The 25,435-nt window shown below is 42.0% G+C and overlaps 1 protein-coding gene across 4 annotated transcripts in view; it reads right to left on the bottom strand.

The window, feature by feature from the left end:
• Nucleotides 1-25,435, bottom strand: part of RALB (RAS like proto-oncogene B) — an 83,401-nt gene that overhangs the window by 30,132 nt on the left and 27,834 nt on the right. The window lies entirely within an intron of this gene.

Raw genomic sequence — 25,435 nt, 5'->3', positions numbered from 1 at the left:
CCACAATTCTTGCCCCCAAAGGGGTCGGTGACCAACCAGCCAGCTGGCATGGTACCAGGTTGGTAGCCACAGGGTCAAGCCCTGATAGACAGCCCAGCTGTCAGTGTAGACAACTACAGGGGAGGGCTCCTGGCTGGTCACAAGCCACACGGCCTGCAACTCTGCCCATCCATGCATATTGTCTCAGTCTTAGGATAGAAGCTATGGCCCTCCATTTTGGGGGCTGCCCAGGGCTGGAGCCGTCTGTGTACCATGCATCTTCAGGTATAGGGGCTCTTCCCTCCCAACAGAGACTCTCTGCTACTAATGGTTCTAAAGTAAATTCTTCCTGCTTTTCACTAGTATATGTCACTGGCCCCAATAAGTATTGGAGTTCTTCACTCAAGGGGTTACTAGAGAGGACACTACACTGCTTTAGGTACACACCCCATTTGGCCAGTGTAGGTGTTTGTGCCACACCACTCCTTGGCTTTTGGGTCCAGTCTCATACCCACCCCTTGATGGGATAGGTGGTATTTACCTTTATTGGGGCCATTCCAGTGATGGGTTCTGTAGCAAGCAAGGCATAATACACAGCAGCCAATTGTTTTTCTATCAAGGTGTATCATAACACTGCTCCTTTCCAATAGGTTGGTGAGTTCATTCAAGCTGATGCCAGAGACCCCAGCCATAACTGTCTTCAGTCACATGAACATCCAACTCACAGGGCCTTGATGGGTCTATCACACTCAAGGCCTGCATGGCCTTGACTGCCCATTTTGTTGTAGTAAAGGCAGATACACATGTCTTATCTCAGTCCCACCTGACACCCTTTCTTACCAACTGCTGTAAGGGCTACAGAATTTGTGCCAATTGCAGGATAAACACTTTCCAGTAGCCTAGAAGACCCAAAAACTCCTGTAACAATGCCACAGTTATAGGGGTAGGAAAGGCCTGGACTTTATCTATGATTGCTTTGGTATAGCTTCAATCTTACTCAACCAGATGACCCCCAAGAATTTGACTGACAAACCAGGTCCCTGAACCTTGGTGCTGTTCATAGACAATCCTTTCTCCTGTAGATGTTGCAGCAAGCTAGGTGCTGCACCTTCCAGATCTGAAAGAGGATCAGACGTGACCATAAAATCATCAATATAATGGTACAGATGCACCACTGGCAGTTTCTCCCATGTAGCCAAGTCCTGGGCTACAAGTCCATGACAGATGGTGGGGCTGTGGAAGTATCCCTGTGGAAGGATGGTGAAAGTCCATTGTCATCCTTCCCATGTGAAGGCAAACTGTTCCTGATTTTCCTGCTCTATGTCAATGAAAAAGAAGGTATTAGCAAGATCTACCACATAGTGGTATGTTCCTAGTTCGTTCCTGAGGGTATTCATCAGGTCTTCAATAGAGGGGACAGCAGCATGCATAGGGGGTATGACTTCATTCAATTCTCTGTAATCCACAGTCATAGACAAGAGGCCATCTGGCTTTTTTACTGGCCACAATAGGGAATTGAAAGGACTATAGGTGAGCTTTATAATACCCACCTTTTACAGTTACTGGAGGGTTTCTCTAATTTCTTTATGCCCTCCAGGCAATTTGTATTGTTTGGTATTAGTCACCCCCCAAGGCACAGGCAAAGCTATGGGCAGATGCCTGGCATGTCCCCTCAGAACTGCCTTCACCACACATATTCAGAGTCTGAATTCACCTACAGTAGGCTGCAACCACAGACCCTGCAGGATATCAATCCCAAAAATACATTCGGGGATGGGAGAGATACTCCTTTGGGGGTATTCTATTCCCAAAGGGATTTTGGCTTGGTTCACTCTGATAGCCTTACCCCATATCTATCTATAATAGTGGGCCTCTTGGGAAACCGTTCAGGGTTGCCATAAATCAGTGAACATTCAGAGCAGAACATGTTGTATGTTCACTGGGGACCAAGGCATATTTCAACATGTGGCCTCCAGTCACCCCACGGTCCCTTAGGGCATGTACTTCAACCTTCTCCTCAATCTAACCATGTTCCCCAATCATCTTCCTGTGTGGGCTCAAGTGAGGTTAGCTCACTCTCCAGAAGGAAGTCTTACAAACATACAGGCTGGACTTGTGGCTCTGTCTCTGGCCTCTGTCTCTTTGTTCTTAATAGCTAGAACTCCTGCTCCAGTTTCAGTTGTTGCCACACCTCAGTAAGATTCTACTTGACTTCCCATCTAATTTCCTTCTGTCTGCTCCTGCCCACATTAAATCAACCCACATACAGGTCCTCGTAACCTTCATGGAGTCCTTTAAATTCTTCCTCACAGTAGCAGACCTTATTTGTTTCTGTGCTCTCATTACTTCAGCCTCTCCTAAGTCTATACTTCCTGTACAGGTAACCTCACTTATGGGCTGCCCCAAGTGAGGGGCAAGAATGGCCACTAGAGGCCCAAAGAGGGATATGGGAGCACTTTGACACACAACGTTTTTCATCCCTGCAGTAAAAGGTTCCTCACCTGGGCCATAATTCTCTGGACTATAGATGGCATTTTTCATGTCTAGCTCCCATAACACCTGTTGGAGCTCAGCATATGTTTGCTATTTACCATCTACGATGGTAAATCACCCTGATTGGGCCACACAGCACTAAGTGCAGCCATAAGCCAATTGAGGAGTGAGTGATTTCCTGGGGTCTCATGTACATTTTGTAATGGCTGCCTCAAGGCAGAATGAACTTGTCAAGGAAGCCAGCTTCCCATCTCTGATCCAGACAGAACAATTCCATCCACCCCTAAATCCCACAGACACAGGAGCCAAGCTAATATTGACTCCGAGGGCTTCCGCCAAAACTGGAAGCCCAAATCCACCAGCTCAGCCTGAGTATATGGGTGGAGCACAGAGTGCTCTATGACCTGGGGAGGGAGCTGTACCTCTCCCGGAGGAACCCTCGTTGCTGTGTCACTATTTTCTTTACAACCACTGGGCGTGCTTTCAATAGAAGAGGGGTTAGTACCTCCAGCACCACCCCTTTGTCCTTCCCCAGCTCCTCCATTTCTAGGGCTGATGGCACCTTTCTCTCCACTCCCAGAGTGCCTCCTCTGCTACATCCTTTACCTTTTCTACAGTGCCTCACGGCAATGCTAGCTCAGTCTTCAGAGGTCTCTTACATTCACCTCAATGCCTCGAAGCTGGCGTTCTCATGCCGCCTCTTCCTGTGCTTCCCTCTGAAGTATGTCCTTTTCCTCTATGGCCTTTGCCTCCTTCAGAGCACCTGGCAGTGCTGCTGTCTCATTCTGTAAGGGCTCTTTTACCTCCTTCACTGGACCTCGCAGCTCACATTCTCGCACTGCCTCTTCTTGTGGTTTTTGCAGGGGTCCATCCTTTTCCTTCATGGCTTTTACCTCTACCACAGCACCTCATAATGACACCATTTCAGGCACCAACAAATTTTTTACCTCCTCAATGGCACCTCACAGCCAGTGTTCTTGTGCTGCCTCCTCTCATATCAATGCCATTTCATTCTTCAGTGAATCCATAGCAGTTCACAGCTCGTGTTCTATTGCTGCCATTTATTGTGCATGTTCTTCTCATCTGTAAACTTTTTAATACTGTGAGAAGCAGCCAACCCACAAGTCCCCACTGCCTCACAGGCACTCTGTTTCTCAAAGTTCTGGGGTAGGGACCTCCCTCTAGGAGGCAAGCCACCTCAGACCACATACCCACTGGGGGACAATCAATTGTCACCCCATTCATATGGGCAGCCCACTGAAGTACCCCTCCTATAAGGGCAACCTGTTCTTTTCTTTGGTCAACAATGAATCCTGCCAACGTCGCCAATTGTCTTGCCAATGGGTTTCAGCCCCAGGCAAGTTCACTATGAATTCAGTGAGACCAAGAAATAACAATGGAAGTTCTTGGGGTGAAAGTGTTTATTACCTGGCTTGTTCTCCCAGAGACAGGTAGAGAACTAGAATTACATCTGCATCCAACAGTCTGCAGGTCTGTAATCCTCCTTCATCTCTGCCTCTGCCCAGACCACTGGGCAGAGCTCTTTATATAGTGACTCAGTCAATAAAAGCTTATTGCCTATGGTGTGGAAGTAGTAGCCTAACAGCAGGCCAGTTACATCATCAAGCAGTTTAGGTTCAGGTGAGGATCCTGGCCATAAGACTTCACTTTACCCAAAATAATCCATAAAAACAAATGGATAAGTCATCTTATATCATAAATTTCTACCGAAATGCTTACTTTTGATAGATACACCCACAGAAGTGAATTAGTACTTTAGTGTTTTGAGGATGGTCCAGTTACCAATCTTTATGTTGAGAAAAAAGTATGAATTGCTCCATATTCTCTCAACAAAATCTTAGAAATTTAATTTGGGACAATTTTTTTTGAAGATTTGCTTAAATCTTCCAAATCTTCCAGATTATGTGGCAGGAGCAGTATCTATGGCAAGATGCCATATCTTTCAATTTGGGGTTGTGAAACCATACTCATATCACCCCTATATAAGAACAGGCTCATACTTCCACCTACTATTCTGTTTCTTGCCATAAATCACTAAAGTTTCTCTGAAGTCCTCCCAGATCTCCTCCAAAATAAAAAAAAAAAAAAGGACTATTTAAAGTAATAACATATTAAGAACAATAACAGGGTCTTTTGGTAAAAGTATACCTGGTAAAATGGGTTTTAAAAAGATTTCACTAGGGAGGGGCGGAAGATGGCAGCGTGAGTAGAGCAGCGGAAATCTCCTCCCAAAACCACATATATCTATGAAAATATAACAAAGACAACCCTTCCTAGAATAAAGACCAGAGGACACAGGACAATATCCAGATCACATCCACACCTGAGAGAACTCAGCGCCTCGCGAAGGGGGTAAGATACAAGCCCCGGCCCCTCGGGAGCCGAGCGCCCCTCCCCCCAGCTCCCGGCGGGAGAAGAATAGGCAGAGCGGGAGGGAGACGGAGCACAGGGCTGCCGAACACCCAGCCCCAGCCATCCGGGCCAGAGTGCAGGGCACTCGATACTAGGAAAACAGGGCAGCAAGAACAGTGAGCAGGCACTGGAGGCCGGGTGCCGGAGGACATAAGAAAAGCGCGTGACCATTTTTTTTTTTTTTTGCTTTTTTGCTGTTTTGTTTTGGCGAGCACTTTTTGGAAGTCTTAAAGGGATAGGGACCCCAATACTAGGGAAACAGGGCAGCAAGACCGGTGAGCAGAGGCCTGAGGCTTGCACCGGAGAATAAAGAAAAACGAGCGACAACCTTTTTTTTTTACCTAAAAAAAATTTTTTTTTTTATAATTTAAAAATTATTTTCTTTTTTTTTTGGTGGTCGTTGTTTTGTTTTGGCGGGTGCTTTTTGGAAGTCTTGAAGGGGCACGGAGGGACGCTTGGTCCGGGGGTGGTGAATCCGGGGATCTCTGGGCACCTTAACCCCTGGGCTGCAGGGAGCAGGGAGGCCCCTTACGGAGACAAATAGCCTCCCAGCCGCTCCTGCTCCAACGCGACTCCACCACTTTGGAGTAGCTGCCCGAGCCAGGCCACGCCCACAGCAACAGCGGAGATTAACTCCATAGCAGCCGGGCAGGAAGCAGAAACCCTGTCTGCGCGCAGCTGCGCAGCACAAGCCACTAGAGGTCGCTGTTCTCCCAGGAGAGGAGGGCCACAAACCAACAAGAAAGGAAGTCCTTCCAGCCGTCACTCGTCCCAGCTCTGCAAACTATTCCTATCACCATGAAAAGGCAAAGCTACAGGCAGACAAAGATCATAGAGACAACACCAGAGGAGACGGACCTAACCAGTCTTCCTGAAAAAGACTTCAAAATAAGAATCATAAACATGCTGACAGAGATGCAGAGAAATACGCAATAGAAATGGGATGAAGTCCAGAGGGAGATCACAGATGCCAGAAAGGAGATTACAGAAATGAAACAAACTCTGGAAGGGTTTATAAGCAGAATGGATAGAATGCAAGAGGCCATTGATGGAATTGAAATCAGAGAACAGGAATGCATAGAAGCTGACATAGAGAGAGACAAAAGGATCTCCAGGAATGAAACAATATTAAGAGAACTGTGTGACCAATCCAAAAGGAACAATATCCGTATTATAGGGGTCCCAGAAGAAGAAGAGAGAGGAAAAGAGATGGAAAGTATCTTAGAAGAAATAATTGCTGAAAACGTCCCCAAACTGGGGGAGGAAATAATCGAACAGACCACGGAAATACACAGAACCCCAACAGAAAGGATCCAAGGAGGACAACACCAAGACACAAAATAACTAAAATGGCAAAGATCAAGGACAAGGAAAGAGTTTTAAGGCAGCTAGAGAGAAAAAGGTCACCTATAAAGGAAAACCCATCAGGCTAACATCAGATTTCTCAACAGAAACCCTACAGGCCAGAAGAGCATGGCATGATATATTTAATTCAATGAAACAGAAGGGCCTTGAACCAAGGATACTGTATCCAGCACGACTATCATTCAAATATGATGGTGGGATTAAACAATTCCCAAACAAAAGCTGAGGGAATTTGCTTTCCACAAACCACCTCTACAGAACATCTTACAGGGACTGCTCTAGACGGGAGCACTCCTAGAAAGAGCACAGCACAAAACACCCAACATATGAAGAATCGAGGAGGAGGAACAAGAAGGGAGAGAAGAAAAGAATCTCCAGACAGTGTATATAACAGCTCAATAAGCGAGCTAAGTTAGGCACTAAGATACTAAAGAGGCTAACCTTGAACCTCTGGTAACCACGAATGTAAAGCCTACAATGGCAATAAGTACATATCTTTCAATAGTCACCCTAAATGTTAATGGGCTGAATGCACCAATCAAAAGACATAGAGTAACAGAATGGATAAAAAAGCAAGACCCATCTATATGCTGCTTACAAGAAACTCACCTCAAACCCAAAGACATGTACAGACTAAAAGTCAAGGGATGGAAAAACATATTTCAAGCAAACAACAGTGAGAAGAAAGCAGGGGTTGCAGTACTAATATCAGACAAAATAGACTTCAAAACAAAGAAAGTAACAAGAGATAAAGAAGGACACTACATAATGATAAAGGGCTCAGTCAAACAAGAGGATATAAACATTCTAAATATATATGCTCCCAACACAGGAGCACCAGCATATGTGAAACAAATACTAACAGAACTAAAGGGGGATATAGACTGAAATGCATTCATTCTAGGATAATTCAATACACCACTCACCCCAAAGGACAGATCCACCGGGCAGAAAATAAGTAAGGACACGGAAGCACTGAACAACACAGTAGACCAGATGGACCTAATAGACATCTATAGAACTCTACATCCAAAAAAGGCGGGATATACATTCTTCTCAAGTGCACATGGAACATTCTCCAGAATAGACCACATACTAGGCCACAAAAAGAGCCTCAGAAAATTCCAAAAGATTGAAATCCTACCAACCAACTTTTCAGACCACAAAGGCATAAAACTAGAAATAAACTGTACAAAGAAAGCAAAGAGGCTCACAAACACATGGAGGCTTAACAACACGCTCCTAAATAATCAATGGATCAATGACCAAATCAAAATGGAGATCCAGCAATATATGGAAACAAATGACAACAACAACACTAAGCCCCAACTTCTGTGGACACAGCAAAAGCAGTCTTAAGAGGAAAGTATATAGCAATCCAAGCATATTTAAAAAAGGAAGAGCAATCCCAAATGAATGGTCTAATGTCACAATTATCAAAATTAGAAAAAGAAGAACAGATGAGGCCTAAGGTCAGCAGAAGGAGGGACATAATAAAGATCAGAGAAGAAATAAATAAAATTGAGAAGAATAAAACAATAGCAAAAATCAATGAAACCAAGAGCTGGTTCTTTGAGAAAATAAACAAAATAGATAAGCCTCTAGCCAGACTTATTAAGAAGAAAAGAGAGTCAACACAAATCAACAGTATCAGAAACGAGAAAGGAAAAATCAAGACGGACCCCACAGAAATACAAAGAATTATTAGAGAATACTATGAAAACCTATATGCTAACAAGCTGGGAAACCTAGGAGAAATGGACAACTTCCTAGAAAAATACAACCTTCCAAGACTGACCCAGAAAGAAACAGAAATATCTAAACAGACCAATTACCAGCAACGAAATTGAAGCGGTAATCAAAAAACTACCAAAGAACAAAACCCCCAGGCCAGATGGATTTACCTCGGAATTTTATCAGACATACAGGGAAGACATAATACCCATTCTCCTTAAAGTTTTCCAAAAAATAGAGGAGGAGGGGATACTCCCAAACTCATTCTAAGAAGCTAACATCACCCTAATACCAAAACCAGGCAAAGACCCCACCAAAAAAGAAAACTACAGACCAATATCCCTGATGAACGTAGATGCAAAAATACTCAACAAAATATTAGCAAACCGAATTCAAAAATACATCAAAAGGATCATACACCATGACCAAGTGGGATTCATCCCAGGGATGCAAGGATGGTACATTCGAAAGTCCATCAACATCATCTACCACATCAACAAAAAGAAAGACAAAAACCACATGATCATCTCCATAGATGCTGAAAAAGCATTTGACAAAGTTCAACATCCATTCATGATAAAAACTCTCAGCAAAATGGGAATAGAGGGCAAGTACCTCAACATAATAAAGGCCGTCTATGATAAACCCACAGCCAACATTATATTGAACAGCGAGAAGCTGAAAGCATTTCCTCTGAGATCGGGAACTAGACAGGGATGCCCACTCTCTCCACTGTTATTTAACATAGTACTGGAGGTCCTAGCCACGGCAATCAGACAAAACAAAGAAATACAAGGAATCCAGATTGGTAAAGAAGAAGTTAAACTGTCACTATTTGCAGATGACATGATACTGTACATAAAAAACCCTAAAGACCCCACCCCAAAACTACTAGAACTGATATCGGAATACAGCAAAGTTGCAGGATACAAAATCAACACACAGAAATTTGTGGCTTTCCTATATACTAACAATGAACCAACAGAAAGAGAAATCAGGAAAACAACTCCATTCACAATTGCATCAAAAAAAATAAAATACCTAGGAATAAACCTAACCAAAGAAGTGAAAGACTTATACTCTAAAAACTACAAGTCACTCTTAAGAGAAATTAAAGGGGACACTAACAGATGGAAACTCATCCCATGCTCGTGGCTAGGAAGAATTAATATCGTCAAAATGGCCATCCTGCCCAAAGCAATATACAGATTTGATGCAATCCCTATGAAACTACCAGCAACATTCTTCAATGAACTGGAACAAATAATTCAAAAATTCATATGGAAACACCAAAGACCCTGAATAGCCAAAGCAATCCTGAGAAAGAAGAATAAAGTAGGGGGGATCTCACTCCCCAACTTCAAGCTCTACTATAAAGCCATAGTAATCAAGACAATTTGGTACTGGCACAAGAGCAGAGCCACAGACCAATGGAACAGACTAGAGAATCCAGACATTAACCCAGACATATATGGTCAATTAATATTTGATAAAGGAGCCATGGACATACAATGGCGAAATGACAGTCTCTTCAACAGATGGTGCTGGCAAAACTGGACAGCTACATGTAGGAGAATGAAACTGGACCATTGCCTAACCCCATATACAAAAGTAAACTCAAAATGGATCAAAGACCTGAATGTAAGTCATGAAACCATTAAACTCTTGGAAGAAAACACAGGCAAAAACCTCTTAGACATAAACATGAGTGACCTCTTCTTGAACATATCTCCCCGGGCAAGGAAAACAACAGCAAAAATGAGTAAGTGGGACTATATTAAGCTGAAAAGCTTCTGTACAGCAAAAGACACCATCAATAGAACAAAAAGGAACCCTACAGTATGGGAGAATATATTTGAAAATGACACATCCGATAAAGGCTTGACGTCCAGAATATATAAAGAGCTCACACGCCTCAACAAACAAAAAACAAATAACCCAATTAAAAAATGGGCAGAGGAACTGAACAGACAGTTCTCCAAAAAAGAAATACAGATGGCAACAGACACATGAAAAGATGCTCCACATCGGTAATTATCAGAGAAATGCAAATTAAAACTACAATGAGGTATCACCTCACACCAGTAAGGATGGCTGCCATCCAAAAGACAAACAACAACAAATGTTGGCGAGGCTGTGGAGAAAGGGGAACCCTCCTACACTGCTGGTGGGAATGTAAATTAGTTCAACCATTGTGGAAAGCAGTATGGAGGTACATCAAAATGCTCAAAACAGACTTACCATTTGACCCAGGAATTGCACTCCTAGGAATTTACCCTAAGAATGCAGCAATCAAGTATGAGAAAGACCAATGCACCCCTATGTTTATCGCAGCACTATTTACAATAGCCAAGAATTGGAAGCAACCTAAATATCCATCGATAGATGAATGGATAAAGAAGATGTGGTACATATACACAATGGAATACTACTCAGCCATAAGGAAAGGGCAAATCCTACAATTTGAGGCAACATGGATGGAGCTGGAGGGTATTATGCTCAGTGAAACAAGCCAAGCGGAGAAAGAGAAATTCCAAATGATTTCACTTATCTGTGGAATATAAGAACAAAGGAAAAACTGAAGGAACAAAACAGCACCAGAATCACAGAACTCAAGAATGGACTAACAGTTACCAAAGGGAAAGGGACTGGGGAGGATGGGTGGGTAGGGAGGGATAAGGGGGGGAGAAGTAGGGGGTATTAAGATTAACACGCATGGGGGGGTAGGAGAAAAGGGAGGGCTGTACAACACAGAGAAGGCAAGTAGTGATTCTACAACATTTTGCTATGCTGATGGACAGTGACTGTAAAGGGGTTTATAGGGGAGACCTGGTATAGGGGAGAGCCTAGTAAACATAATATTCGTCATGTAAGTGTAGATTAGTGATACCAAAAACAAAACAAAACAAAACAAAACAAAAAAAAGCGCAGTTACTGTGTGTAACCTCCAATGAGTTCTACACAAGGGTATAAAGGGCATATAAAAGTGTAGGCAAAGGGTCTATTTGCGTTCATACAGAAGATCAAAGCCTAATTGGGCTACCCCAAAAATGAACTAAGATACGATATGAAAGAGAACTTCCAACATCTGCACTCTCTGGAAGACTCATGCCAGAAGATGATCATCAAAAAACCCCAACAAAGATCCACGCACCGCTACAGCTGTAGATGCACTCATCCCACCAGCTCCTGGACTTGCCATGGGAATGAAGGAGATATCTAAGCTGGCCTGTGCATACAGTAAAACAACAAATTTGACTGGATCTATACTGTTGGAACTCAACCAAGAATTAGGAGAAGTGCAAATTGTAGCGCTCCAAAATCTTACAACTACAGACTATTTACTGTTAAAAGAACATATGGGATGTGAACAGTGCCCAGGAATGGGTTGTTTTAATTTGTCTGATTTTTCTCAAACTATTCAAATTCAGTTAGATAATAACCATCATATCATTGATAAGTTTTCACAAATGCCTAGGGTGCCTAACTGGTTTTCTTGGTTTCACTGGAGATGGCTGGTAATTACAGGTATGCTTTGGTTATGTAACTATACTCCTATTATGTTAATGTGTGTGCGCAATTTAAGTAGTAGCTTAAAATCTATACATGCTGAAGTTACTCTACAAGAAGATATGTCAAAGAAATAATCAATCTTCCCATGTTTTCTCCCGCCTGCTACTTCTATAGCTTTTCTTCTTCCTTCCTAATTACAACGAATTCTTAAATAGAATTCGTGCCTCATATCAAATTTACCGAGTATCATAACTCCTCCAAGTGGTAAAGATACCTCAAGACAAATGCTGGGCATAGAAGCCACAGGGCATAAATATGCAAAGAAATAAAAAGCTAACCATTTCAAACAATAAGGCTTCTCTCTCACTTACCAACTTAACATTTCCCTGTATGGCCCCGGAAGATGACTGGTTAGCCAGAGACGGGTAAGATTCCTCAAGGGAGGAACAACCTAAGACAGGCACAGTCGCAGGGGGGTCATCAGGTGAGAAATTGGGGATCAACAGAGGTGAGGCTTAGAACCTCACCCCCCCTGTTCTGAGAGAAATCTTCTGCATATGTGGATGTTTTATTGCCCTTGTCTAGCTTGGATTAACACATAGTCTACAGGCACACACCTGATCATCTACATTTGCGCTCTTACAACACTAAACTATGTTTTCTACCTTTATGTTGTATCTACCTACCACTTCAGCATCTTATTAAAAATAATAAAGAGAGAAATGTGGTATCCACATATAAATCAAGTATAAAAATCAAATGTGTATTCATATTTGAACTGACTGTTTATAGTTCATAATGCATGAGCAAAACCAAAAGTTTCTGTGATGACTGCCCTTGTACTGTTCACCATGTAACTTATTCACTATGTAAGAATTTGTTCTCCATGTAAGAACTTGTTCGTTATGCTTCAGAAGATTGGAGACTGACGAAAATTAGGCTTGGGGTGGATTAATGATTGTGCATTGAGCATTGACTCCCCTATACAGAATTTTATTGTTGTTAACAACCATTTGATCAATAAATATGAGAGATGCCCTAACAACAACAACCAAGAAAAAGTACACACTTCCAATTGTAAAATAAATAAGCAACCGGGATGTAATGTATAGCATAAGGAATATAGTCAAAATATTGTAACAACTTGGTATGGTGATAGCTGGTACTTAGAATTATCATGTATATAAATGTTGAATCACTGTGTTGTACACCTGAAACTAATGTAATGTAATACTGTGTGTCAACTACCCTTCAATAAAAAATAATTATCTTAAAAAAAAAAAAAAAAAAAAAAAAAAAAAGAACATATGGGATGTGAACATTCCCCAGGAATGGGTTGTTTTAATTTGTCTGATTTCTCTCAGACTGTTCAAGTTCAGGTGGACAATATCCACCATATCATAGATAAGTTTTCACAAATGCCTAAGGTGCCTAACTGGTTTTCTTGGTTTCACTGGAGATGGCTGGTAATTACAGATATGCTTTGGTTATGTAACTATACTCCTATTATGTTAATGTGTGTGCGCAATTTAAGTAGTAGCTTAAAACCTATACATGCTGAAGTTACTCTACAAGAAGATAGGTCAAAGAAATAATCAATCTTCCCATGTTTTCTTCCGCCTGCTACTTCTATAGCTTTTCTTCTTCCTTCCTAATTACAACCCTTAAATAGAATTCGTGCCTCGTTATCAAATTTACCGAGTATCATAATTCTTCCAAGTGGTAAAGATACCTCAAGACAAATGCTGGGCATAGAAGCTACAGGGCATAAATATGCAAAGAAATAAAAAGCTAACCATTTCAAACAATAAGGCTTCTCTCTCACTTACCAACTTTACATTTCCCTGTATGGCCCCGGAAGATGACTGGTTAGCCAGAGACGGGTAAGATTCCTCAAGGGAGGAACAACCTAAGACAGGCACAGTCGCAGGGGGGTCATCAGGTGAGAAACTGGGGATCAACAGAGGTGAGGCTTAGAACCTCACCCCCCCTGTTCTGAGAGAAATCTTCTGCATACGTGGATGTTTTATTGCCCTTGTCTAGCTTGGATTAACACATAGTCTACAGGCACACACCTGATCATCTACATTTGCTCTCTTACAACACTAAACTATGTTTTCTACCTTTATCTTGTATCTACCTACCACTTCAGCATTTTATTAAAAATAATAATAATAAAGAGAGAAATGTGGTATCCACATATAAATCAAGTATAAAAACCAAACGAGTATTCATATTTGAACTGTTTATAGTTCATAATGCATGAGCAAAACCGAAAGTTTCTGTGATGACTGCCCTTGTAATGTTCACTATGTAACTTATTCATTAAGTAAGAATTTGTTCTCCATGTAAGAACTTGTTTGTTATGCCTCAGAAGATTGGAGACTGACAAAAATTAGGCTTGGGGTGGATTAATAATTGTGCATTGAGCATTGACTCCCCTATACAGAATTTTATTGTCATTAACAACCATTTGATCAATAAATATGAGAGATGCCCTCACAAAAAAAAAAAAGGCAGACTTCCAATGGTAAAATAAATAAGTAACTGGGATGTAATGTATAGCATAAGGAATACAGTCAAGATATTGTAACAGCTTGGTAGGGTGATAGCTGGAACCTAGAATTATGTGTATAAATGTTTTATCACTGTGTTGTACACTTGAAACTAATATAATGTAATACTGTGCATCAACTACCCTTCAATAAAAAATAATTATCTAAAAAAAAAAAAAAAAAAGATTTCACTAAATAACACAACTTTTTCCAAATACATAATTTAAGGTACTGCTTGCCTAACATCCCTTTTTCAGAAGCTGCTCCCCTCCACCATCCTCATGGTTATTACAGAGAAAGGAACAGGGGTGAGGGAGACTAGATATGCCACGTTAGCACACAGACCCATCCCCTGGGAGAAACTGACTGATCCCAAGGAGGGTGATGGACCCACACTAGGGTGTGGGCAGCTGCATGAGCTGGGTGCACAATGGCACAGCTGGGAGATGGAGCCCCCAGGCAGAAGGAAGTACATAGCAGGACCACCGTGGCCCTTTAGACAGCACATGGCTCCTTCTAAAGGAATGGCAGCTTCTCAGCAACAGCTGATTTCTGGGATTTAGGAATGTCAGACTTCTGATTATGTAAGAGATGCCAGAAATTTGGATTTTTATGTGAAATTTCCCTTTTTAAATGTTAATAACTAAGTTATTTAAAAGTACTGTGAGCAAAGCATATCTGCAGGCCACTCATCTCTACCATTTGGCAGCTATGTTTTCTGCCAAGCAGTAAAATTAATCTACCGCAAAAAAGAGAGTGCCGGCACATGGACAGAAACCCTGCACAGTCTCGGCAGCATTCAGGGTGCTGGTCCCATCTGCTTCCGAGTCCTGGCTGCATCCTCGCATCCTCATCTCCTCCTCAGCTTGGTTCAGCATTTCTCCTCCCAGTCAACGACATACACTGGTATCCCCCCAATAAATCCCCTTTGTGGTGTGAGCTTGTTTACCTTACATTTCTATCACTTCCCTCAAAGAAAGTCCCAACTGACGGCACATATGGCATTGAAAGCATACACCCAATTCAAGGCCAGGAATCAGACCCAGGTAGGGCCAGGACAAACAATATAATGACACAAAAACACTTCATTCTAAATGAATAAAGCATGAACTCTACACATAACAACTCCAGCTGACAGTGCTTCCAGGGAATTCAAATACTTGCTCCCTTGTATGGTTAGGAATCTTGTCCACCATGAAGCAAACCCCTATTGAAAGTAGTTTAAGCAGAACAATGACATATGGGCTCACATAACTGCCTGTGCAGGAATAACGCTTGCTCTGTGGACTCAAATAACATCACCAGAACCCAATTTTTCTCTTCCCATCCCTGGTGTCCACCTTTCCAACCTCACGGCCTACTACTCCCCCCACCATTGCCCCTCCTAACCCAAGCCTCTTCACAGTCAACCATCACACATTAATTCCTTCTCCAGGAGGTTTCAACTGAAAACGTCACTTCTTCAAAGCGGCTTCTGCCATCAAGTAGGTCCCCCGCATCCTCCTCCACTTCGGCCCCTCTGCTTCCTGCACTGCACTGATCACAACCTGCAGTTCCTTTCTTGTTCTGCTCACTTGCTTTTCGCTTATTTCTTCCACTACAATTAAAAGCTCCATGTGGGCTGACCCAAGCCTGCCTTTTTCCTCCTGTGTCCTTGTACTTAGGAATATTTCCCTATATTATCATATAAAAATTGTGCTGCAACCTAAGTAACATGAATTTTATCCAAATTCTGGTCATCATAACATCCAGTATGCAGTGTAAATTTAACACCTGGACTCATCTATATCTTATTCTCATTACTTGTGGTCAAAAGCCTTAAAAGCTTAAGCCACTATTTCCTTATTTCAAGAGAAAACTTTGACAATTGGGTAACATTTAAATTTTTTAAGCTTTGAGAATTTGTCACTGAAGAATTGTAATCTCTTAAGATTAAGATTATTAAGTATTTATTTGTATTTATTATGTAGCTGTCCTTACTAATTATGACACAGGCCCTTAAAACAGAGATTATCAGATTATCAAGTAAGCTTCCTTATTAAACAAGTTTCAGAGTAAACAGAGAACTGTAGCCTCAGTGCTTCAGTTTTCCGATACAATATGCAAAATCCTGACAGTTACACCAAAGACAGTCTTTAAGAATTAGAGCAACCTAGTGTTTATAAGAATTTCATCATTTCACCCACAGATTTCTGATCATGTGATTATTATTCAACTGGCAGTGATTTTTCTGACTGACCAACTCTTATATGACTTTGCACCCTCAGAAAGGGGCACAGGCCCTCACAACAGAGAGCAGAACTGAACTTGAAGAGCTAAGCTCAAGAATAACACGGAAGTGGCCCTCAGCAAGCACCTCACCTCTGGGCACTGCTGGTCACTAGTGAAGAATCGGTATCAGTCAGCTAACAATCTGCCAACAGGTACAAACTCACCAGGGCTGCTGCTGAAGCTCTGTTAAATCTTTCTATTAAATTAAGACACTTGGTCTTGACTTCTCTTTTGGGAAATTTGTGTTTTCTTATTGCTTTTCCATTAAATGGGGCATTCCAGTAGTAATGGTCCCTGCAAGAAAAACTTAAGTCATCACAGTTCCTGGCTTTCTTTCCGTATACTTAGGCTTTCCTACACACAGTAACTTAAACAAGGAAATTCCATTTCCCCTTCCTTGTGCAGCTGTTGCAGTCATTAGCACTAGGGAATAGAATTTTTTTGGGAATATTTTTATATTCTCATACATATATGACATCTCATACAGTTTCCACGTCTAATAAAAATCAGGAAGTTGAATTAAATGATCTAAGTTCCTTTCAAATTTTTTTGTTTTTTCTGAAATAGATCTGCAAAACAACTTAAATTAGTGCTCCTGTGTGCCTAAGAAAAGTTGTCTTAGTTATTTCTGTTCCCGAATAAATACCTCTTTATCTATTCTCCCGAAAGAAGAAAAAACTGCAGAAAACAGAAATTAACAAAAGCAAAAAATTAACTAAAACCAGAAAGCTCTGAGGTTGCTCACTGTAAGCACCTGCTTCTAGTTTGTACATCTCTGCACCTTATTCCTTCTGCCAGGACTGCCCTTCCTCGTGATGAAGGATCACCTGTAATTCAGAACTCAGCCTAAGTGTCTCCTCTGCCACCTGCCCCATATCCCCCAGCATGGCTGACTCTCTCAGTCTCAGTAAGCCTCCCTGCCTGTCATCACCACCATCTCCTCCTAGATGAAGTCTGTCTCTCCTACCACAGAAGAACTGCCTGCTCATCTTTGCGGGCTCAGTGTGCCTGGTACTTAGGAGATGCTCAATACTTGGTGGATAAAAACTGAGTTATTCATCCAGGTTCAGAGGCCTCAGAGGACAAGTGGTCACTGGTAAACTTTGAAAAGTCAGTTCACTTATATGATGACTTTCCTGAACTACAAAGCAACAAGGTTTGCTGGGAGATAATTTGTAAGCTCTGATTTTTTAAAAACGTATACTTATTTCTGAAAAGTCTTCTCCCACCATACCCTCACCCCCAGTGGAACCTGGGAATTTCAGTGGCCGTAGAGAGGGCTGCCAATTTATACAGACTCCAGTTCCTTCTACCTGCAAAGATAACCTCTGAGACAATTAGAGCTACTTAATCTCTCTAGAGCTACAGGTCAAATTTAGAACTAGCATATATGTGTGTCCCTGTTCTGAATCACGCACCCAAATGAAATCCTGTTTTGTGAGGTACTACTATTTCCATTTCTACAGCAGCTACTAGTATATCACATGCACTCAAACACAGCTTGTATAATTTGCAAGGTCACTTAACTAGTGGATGGCAGGGCTAAGACTTAGAATCCCAACAGCGGACTTCAGAGTCTACACTGAGTCATGACACGGTACTGCTCCATTAGTAGACTGGAGTGGAGAAGACCTTCAAACATGGTGTGAATACTGGGATTTATGTCAATGACACAGAACTATAGACCAGGAAGCTCATTAAAGAGAGAGAGAAATGCATAGACATCAAGAGCCCAAGTTCTGAAACAAAGACCTGGGAGGAAATGCACAACAAAAGCAGTTACTATATACCCAAAGGAACTGAAAGCAGGGACTTGAACAGATGTGTACACCTATGTTCAAGCGTTATTCACAAATGTCAAAAGGTGGAATCAACCCAAGTGTCCACCAATGGATGAACAGAAAACAAAATGTGGTACATACATACAATGGAATATTATTCAGCAGTAAGAAGGAAGGAACTTCTGACCCCTGCTACAACATGGATGGACCTTGAGGACATTGTGCTAAGTGAAATAAACCAGACACAAAAAGACAAATATTGTATGATTCCACTTATACAAGGTACCTGGAATAGTCAAATTCACAGAGATGAAAAGCAGAATTGTGGTTGCCAGGGGCTGGAGGGAGGGGAAGACTGAGAATTAGTGTTTAATGGGTACAATTTCAGAATGATGATGAAAAATGTTTTAGAGATGAATAGTGGTGATGGTTGCACAACAACGTGAATGTACTTAACGTCAATGAACTGTACACTTAAAAATCATTAAAATAGAAAATTTTATGCTTTATATATTTCACAACTTTTTAAAGTAGTTATATGCCAACTACAGTGTGGAACAGGAGAAAAAACACTCAACTTGAAGTCTGCAGTCTGCCAGTAGAAAGCTATTGATCATGATTAAGTTGCTTTCTTCAGCCTCAGTCTGATATATAAAATACATAGGATATCTGCCTCCTTAGGGTTACTAGGAAGATTGAATGAGAAAACACCTATCATAATACTTGGCTCTGAGTAAGCACTTACTGCTTTTTGAGTATCACTAGGATATTCTAGAAAGTCTTGAGAAAGAAACTGGCCTAGGAGCCACACCTATTCTAAGGCAGGGTCATCTGCCAGGCCTTAAAGAAGGAAGAGATAAGTGAGGGAGACTTCACTCTGACACAATCCAGAGCACCACCCTGGAAAAAAGAGACCTAGCTCTGGACCTCGGTCAGCCACTCACTCACCCCACCGGGCCTCAGTATTGCCCTGCCATCGCACAGGGCAGCAGGGGAGGAGCACAGGGAAAACAGGTATTAAGGACTTGGAGAGCCTTTGAAAGCAGTTTAATATGGAAATGAGTAGGAGCAGTGACATCAACAGGGATCCTTCAGACCCTCCTTTCCTATCACCCAAAAAACAATGTCACTCGCCATCACTGTTACCAATGGACATTTCAGGACCTTGCCTTGTTTCTCCCAAAAAGAAGCCATCCAGCACAAACTCCCTCACTGCTCCTCCACCTGACCTACAAAACTACCAACATCTGTGCCCATCTCCTCCTTGTCTCCTGCTATATGGAGGGCATGCTCCTCTCTGGACAAAGGCCATGAGCTCCACAGAGGCTTTGGTCTCCATGCTACCCCCACCCCAACACCCAACAATGTCACTGTCATTATTCTCCTTTCCCAGCACTGTTAATCAGTCCTTACCTCTCTCTACAGGATCGTCCCCAATAGCATACAGACATATTCTATTTAATCTTCATCCTCAACACACACACGCCTTCAGTCCTCCAGCTAGTGACACAATTTCTCTACAGCCCTCATTACTTGTAAAGTTGCTTCTCCAACTTTAACATAGACAAAAATTACCTGAGAATTTTTATAATATGCATATTCTGACTCAGTACTCGTGCGGTGAAGCTGTACTGCCCACCTACCCCCACATGATCCGCTGTGAGTAGCAGGGCCTGGGCCTCCTTACCTCACTACTTCATCTTTGCAAATCCATTCTAATCTGGCTTCCTCTCCCAGCATGACTTTATGGGAATTGGTCTTGTCAAGGTCACCAATAAACTCCATGTTGCAATCTTCCTCCATATACTGTTTCTCCCAGCCTTCTCCCCCAGGGCTGGCTGTTTCTCTGGCACTCCTTCTCAGTGTCCTCTGCCAGGTCTTCCTCCTTTACCTGGCTTCTAAGGCTCAGCACTCTTCATAGCTCAGTCTCACACCCTTCTCACCTCGCCACTGTCTCCCTCAGAGAGCTCATCCATGCCAATAGCTTTCTACGCAGCTCCCAAGCTTTTAAGTGGCTGCCTGGATCACTCTCCTGATCTGCAAACTCATATCCCTCTGCCACACAGCAGTCCCCACCACAGGCCAACCACTGACAGCCACAACTTCCCAACTTCTCATTGCCACTTTAGCCCCTCTTCAGCCTAGCCTCCACACAGCCCCTACTGTGAATTTTCTAAAAAATCCAAATAAGATCATGCTTACAGCTCTTTAATGGCTCACCATGAACAAAATCCAAACGCCCTATTCACCATAGCCTACAAGACCCTACACCACCCTATCCCTAACCAGCTCTGCCTTCTTTCAGTTCCATGAACATGCCAAGTGCTTTCTTACCTGGGACCCCTTTCACATGCTCCACTCTCTCATTATACTGCTTTTAGGAAGACCTGAAGCAAGGTACAGTAAGAAACCGAAAAAAGACTCTTGTGGCTACCTGGAGCAGAAAGAAAGATGCAGGGTCTACTATAAGATGAAACTAGAGAGGAAAGTAAGGACCAGATCACTTAACACCAGAAGGCCCAGTTGTTTAGGGATTTTAGATTTTCTACTGAGAGCACTGGAAAGCCACTGAAGTGTCTCATGCAATTGAGTGACATAATTTTACTTGCATGTTGTTAAGATCATTCCAGCCATAGTGTGGAAATACAGAGGGGCCAAAAGCAGATGTGGGCAATGTAGCTGGCCAGGCCAGAGGTGATGGTGGCCTAAAGGGATGACAGGGACATGGGGAAAGGGGTTAGGTTTTACAACTATTTAGGAGGTTGCAACACTGGGATTTGGTCTTCATCCACAATTTCTGGTTCACAATTACCTAAACCCTTGGAATTTCCTGAGTAACAAAAGCAATCAGAGCATCTTTAGTTACAGTATTTAGTCTCTTGCCCTCAGTTTCTGAAGCTTCAGAGCCATAAAGGTGAAATGGGTGTTTTCTATTCATAACAAGTCCCTTTCCACCACTACTGGGTTTATGCTAATGAAGTGACTTTTAGAAAGCACCTGAGGATGGGGGCTGGCTGCCAGGGGAATCAACCTAGAGGGTCAGAACTTTCAGTCCCACCCCCTGATTTCTGGGGAGTTGGAGAGAGGGCTTGAGGTTGAATCAGTCACCAATGGCCAATGATTTAATCAATCATGTCTGTGTAATGAAACCTCCATAAAAACCCAAAAGAAGTGGTTCAGAGAGCTCCCTGGTTGGGGAACCAGAACACTTCCACATGCCACAAGGCAGGACCCCAAACTCCATGAGGATAGAAAACTCCTCTGTTCAGGACCTCGCCTTATATATCTCTTCATCTGGCTGTTGATTCATATATAGCTTTTATACCCTTATATCCTTAATATCCTTATATCTTTATATCTTTGCTCACTAGACTACTCATTTATTATCAGCAAGCAAATGTGTTTCCTGAGTTTTGTGAGCTCCTCTAGCAAATTAATCAAACCCAAGCAGGGTGTTGTGAGAACCTACGATTTACAGCCAGTTTGTCAGAAGTACAGGTAACAACCTGGACTTGCGACTGGAGTCTGCAATGCAAGGAGGGGGTCATGGGAACCTCCAATCTGTAGCTGATTGGTCAGAAGCACAAGGGGCAACTTGGGCTTGTGACTGGCATCTGAAGTGTGGACCATCTCATGGGACTAAGCCCTTAACTTGTGGGATCTAATGCTGTCTCCAGGTAGATAGTGTCAGAACTGAGCAGAATTATTGTAGGACACCTTTCTGGTATCAGAGAATTGTTTGGTGATGTGGGGGAAACACACACACACACACACACACACATACACACTCTGGAATTAGGTGTAGAACCCTTCTATGAGTTAAAAGGTGGCAGAACTTACTGAATAAACAGATACAATTTGAGGTTAAGAAAAGCTTAATATGCAAGGATGACTAGAGGTATCACACTGGCTAAAATCCATTCCTAATAATAGGATTGGCTAATCCAGAATAAATGACTGTCCACCAATCCTTCCCTATTTTCACTGGGGGAAAGGAGTGGAAGGAAGGAGGGGGATGAAGGGAAGGCAGGATAAAAGAAAAGAATGATACTAGCTCATAAATTAGGGCAGCAAATGGGAAAAGAGCCAAAAACAGGAAGAAAGAAAGTAACAAATTGTGCTGACTTTTCCAGTCTGCCGAATGGTGACTCGAAACACCTTCCACAGATCTGGGATGAACAAAAGCAATTCCCAGAAGACTTCATTTTCTGAAGTTACAATTTAACATGATTTATGAAACTCTTGTTAGAAATATGCTTGATTCAAAAGATGTTTGTTACATAAAAATAATAGAATCATAGAATTTTTAGAGATGAAGGAAACTTAGAGGTCATTTAATCAGGCTTCAGGCTCAGGATTCCCAAACACTTCTCTCCACCTATAGACACTTCAGAAAGATTTCATCTAGAAGCTAAAAAAATAAAGCCCTTCTATCTAGGTGCATAATTAAAATGTACTAGCATTTCAAAAGAGAAATGAAAACCTGCTAGGCAAATAACTTTTGCCCAAAGATTTAAAAACACTGGGGGACAAGCATAGGGTTTAGGTTCTAAAAGATTTTTTGGCCACTTTGCCAGTGAGTTTTTTTTTAAATACACAGATAATTAATGACTAATTTTAAGCTGTTCATCAAAGAGATCATTTTGGCAATAATTTTTTACCAATTTGTTTCAGGGTTTTAAAAAAACCTCAGCTGCTCCATTTGGTTTAGGGACCAGTAAGACTTAAATCTTTAATTTCCAAAGGTACTGCATATTTGACTAATTAATTCTAACATCTGACAAGGAAGAACCATTAGAAAGAACATAAAATTTTTAGTACAATATTAAAAGTTTCTTGAATGGTAAGAACTCCAGATGCTAATTTTAATCTCCTAAAGTACTACTTTTGCAAGCATATGGAACAAAGATTTCCTCAATAATGTCTGGTCTAGACAAAAAGAGACTGTAGCAGCTAGCCTCCAAGAATGCCAATGGTCCTCAAGCTCCCCTTGTGTGGTCCCGCCCACACCACACATTGTACTAGGTTTGGTCTATGTGCCAGTAGAAGTGAAGGTATGTCACTTCCAAAATTAGATATCAAGATTCAATTTCCATTTTGACTGTCCTCTTCTCTCCCTGCTATTCCTTTCCCTCCCTCTTTCCCTCTCTCTTTCTCTTTCTTATCACTTGACCTAAATAGCAAGTTAGCTGCCATGTTGTGAAGAGTCCAATGGAGAGGCCTACATGGTGAGGAACTGAAGCTTCCAGCCAAAAGGCATGTGAGTGAGCCTTCTTGGAAGCAGATTCTCTGCTGGGGGAGGTCATTGAGAGGCATGACCACCAGGTAACCCACGAGCTGGACCCCAGCAACCAGAGACTCCGCACACCTCTCCCTTGTCCTTGGACTGTCACTCTGTGTGCCTCCCCCACTCCCAGAAGCTACCTCGACGACACAGCCTTGAGATACTGATGTGGTATTGAGACCATTTGGACATGTAAGTGACTGAACCCAGTTAAGGCCTCCATATAAAGATTCTACAGGAAGTATGTAGATCTACTCATCTTGAGGCCACCCAAGACCAGCCTCCTATGTAAGTTCCCTTGCTTATGAAACCTGCCACCCACCAATCTAGAACAGCCTTCCCTTCCTTTGGTCTGTCCTTGCCCTCCACATACAGTACCCAAATTCAGATCACACCGACGTTCCTGAGGTACTTTGAAACCAGCATTCTCCAACCCCAGTTAAGTTGTCAGATAACTACAACCTCAGGAGATATCTGAGCCCTAAGCACCCTGCCAACCAGCTCTCAGAGTATGGAGTTTCAGAAATGTGTGAGAGAATAAATGTCTGTTGTTTAAGGCTGCTAAGTTTGGGGTAACATCACACAGCAGTAAAAAATTTATTCAAAAGACCAACAAACTTTACAGGGAGCCAGCCACACAGGGCCAAATTGCTTTATTTCTTTAACTCATGCTATATACTATGTAAAATTACATAGTTTGGAATACTTAATTTGGGTCAGGCCTAACTGAATATTTCCTATGTCATTTCCCAAACTAATGGTCCTAAAATATACTCAACGCAAGTTGCCCACAAACCACTGACAAAAGCAAGTTTCACTTAATAGTGCCTTTTTTTGACAATTAGATTTCAATTTTTTAAAAAGGAAAAACTCCCAAAAGATTAATCTACAATGGTAAGAGAGAACACTCAGGAAAACTATTAGCACTTTTTTTTAGAGTAACATAACCTTGAAACTGATCCCTGGTGGGTGTTTTGCAGTTACCGTGGTAACCGCAAATACCCTCCCTCTTTGACATTCAGCTTCCACATTCTCTTCATCTTTCTTTCCACTCTCACCCACCCAAAAGCTCAAACACTCTCTTGCCTACTGGCCTGTCTTCTTTTTGGAACATCTAAAATTATGAACACATATAAACCTGTATTCGTATTCCTAGGTAACCAAGACAACTGAGGAACTAAAGGAGTTAAAGCTCATGGTCAAATCTCCAAGCCAGGTATTTATCAGGTATTGGTTAGATCAGAGGTCTGTGCCAAGCAACAGGTGATGGTCAATAAGTATTTTCCCTCCTCCTCCTTACCCACACTCCTCGACATGATTAGGGTTCTCTGGTACTCAGTTCTCTTTGATTTAGACTTCTCAATATGCATTCACTTAAAAAAAAAACACCAAGTGTCTTGCATATCTAACAGCAGGGGCTGTATAGAAATAATCGGAGTCAATGAAAAGTGGAGCTCTTGCATATCATCCTGAGACAAGTTACACTGGAAACGTTAGAGGAGTTCACCAAGATCTCTTCCAACACTGTAGTTCTAGGTTGTTTTTTTATCTCCAAATTTAGCTTTCAGAAAAGGTCTCCACTGAGGTTTCTAACTTCCATAAATTCAATGAGTGGGGTAAGAATTTAGTAACTAAATGTAAAAAGGTACTGTGGGACTGGGTGATGTGGTACAACGGATTATGTCAACTCTCTGGTTTAAAGCTTCCCACCGAGTCTCAAGCCATCTTCAGCCAAGGCAAGAACCTTGAAGAATTAAGGTAAGAATTTAGAACTTTTCCACTTCTTCCACAGTCTACCAAGACCCACTGAGATCCCATTTAAGGCTCTAATTCTTTTTTTCCAATATGTTTAGCTCTCATATTCCCAAAAGATAGCTAATAACTTATACCCCCACTTTTCCACACAAAATCCTGGGAAAGGTTCTACTCTTTGGGCATAGGGAAATCCTGCTGAGATCTCAGATAAGAGTTCCCACAGTTTCTAATTGGGGGATACATGAATAGAAAAGGGAGGGAGGACCCAGATG

This window comes from Manis pentadactyla, chromosome 8, assembly GCF_030020395.1.
Source record: "Manis pentadactyla isolate mManPen7 chromosome 8, mManPen7.hap1, whole genome shotgun sequence".
Lineage (NCBI taxonomy): Eukaryota > Metazoa > Chordata > Mammalia > Pholidota > Manidae > Manis > Manis pentadactyla.
This window is presented reverse-complemented; position numbering and strand designations above follow the sequence as displayed.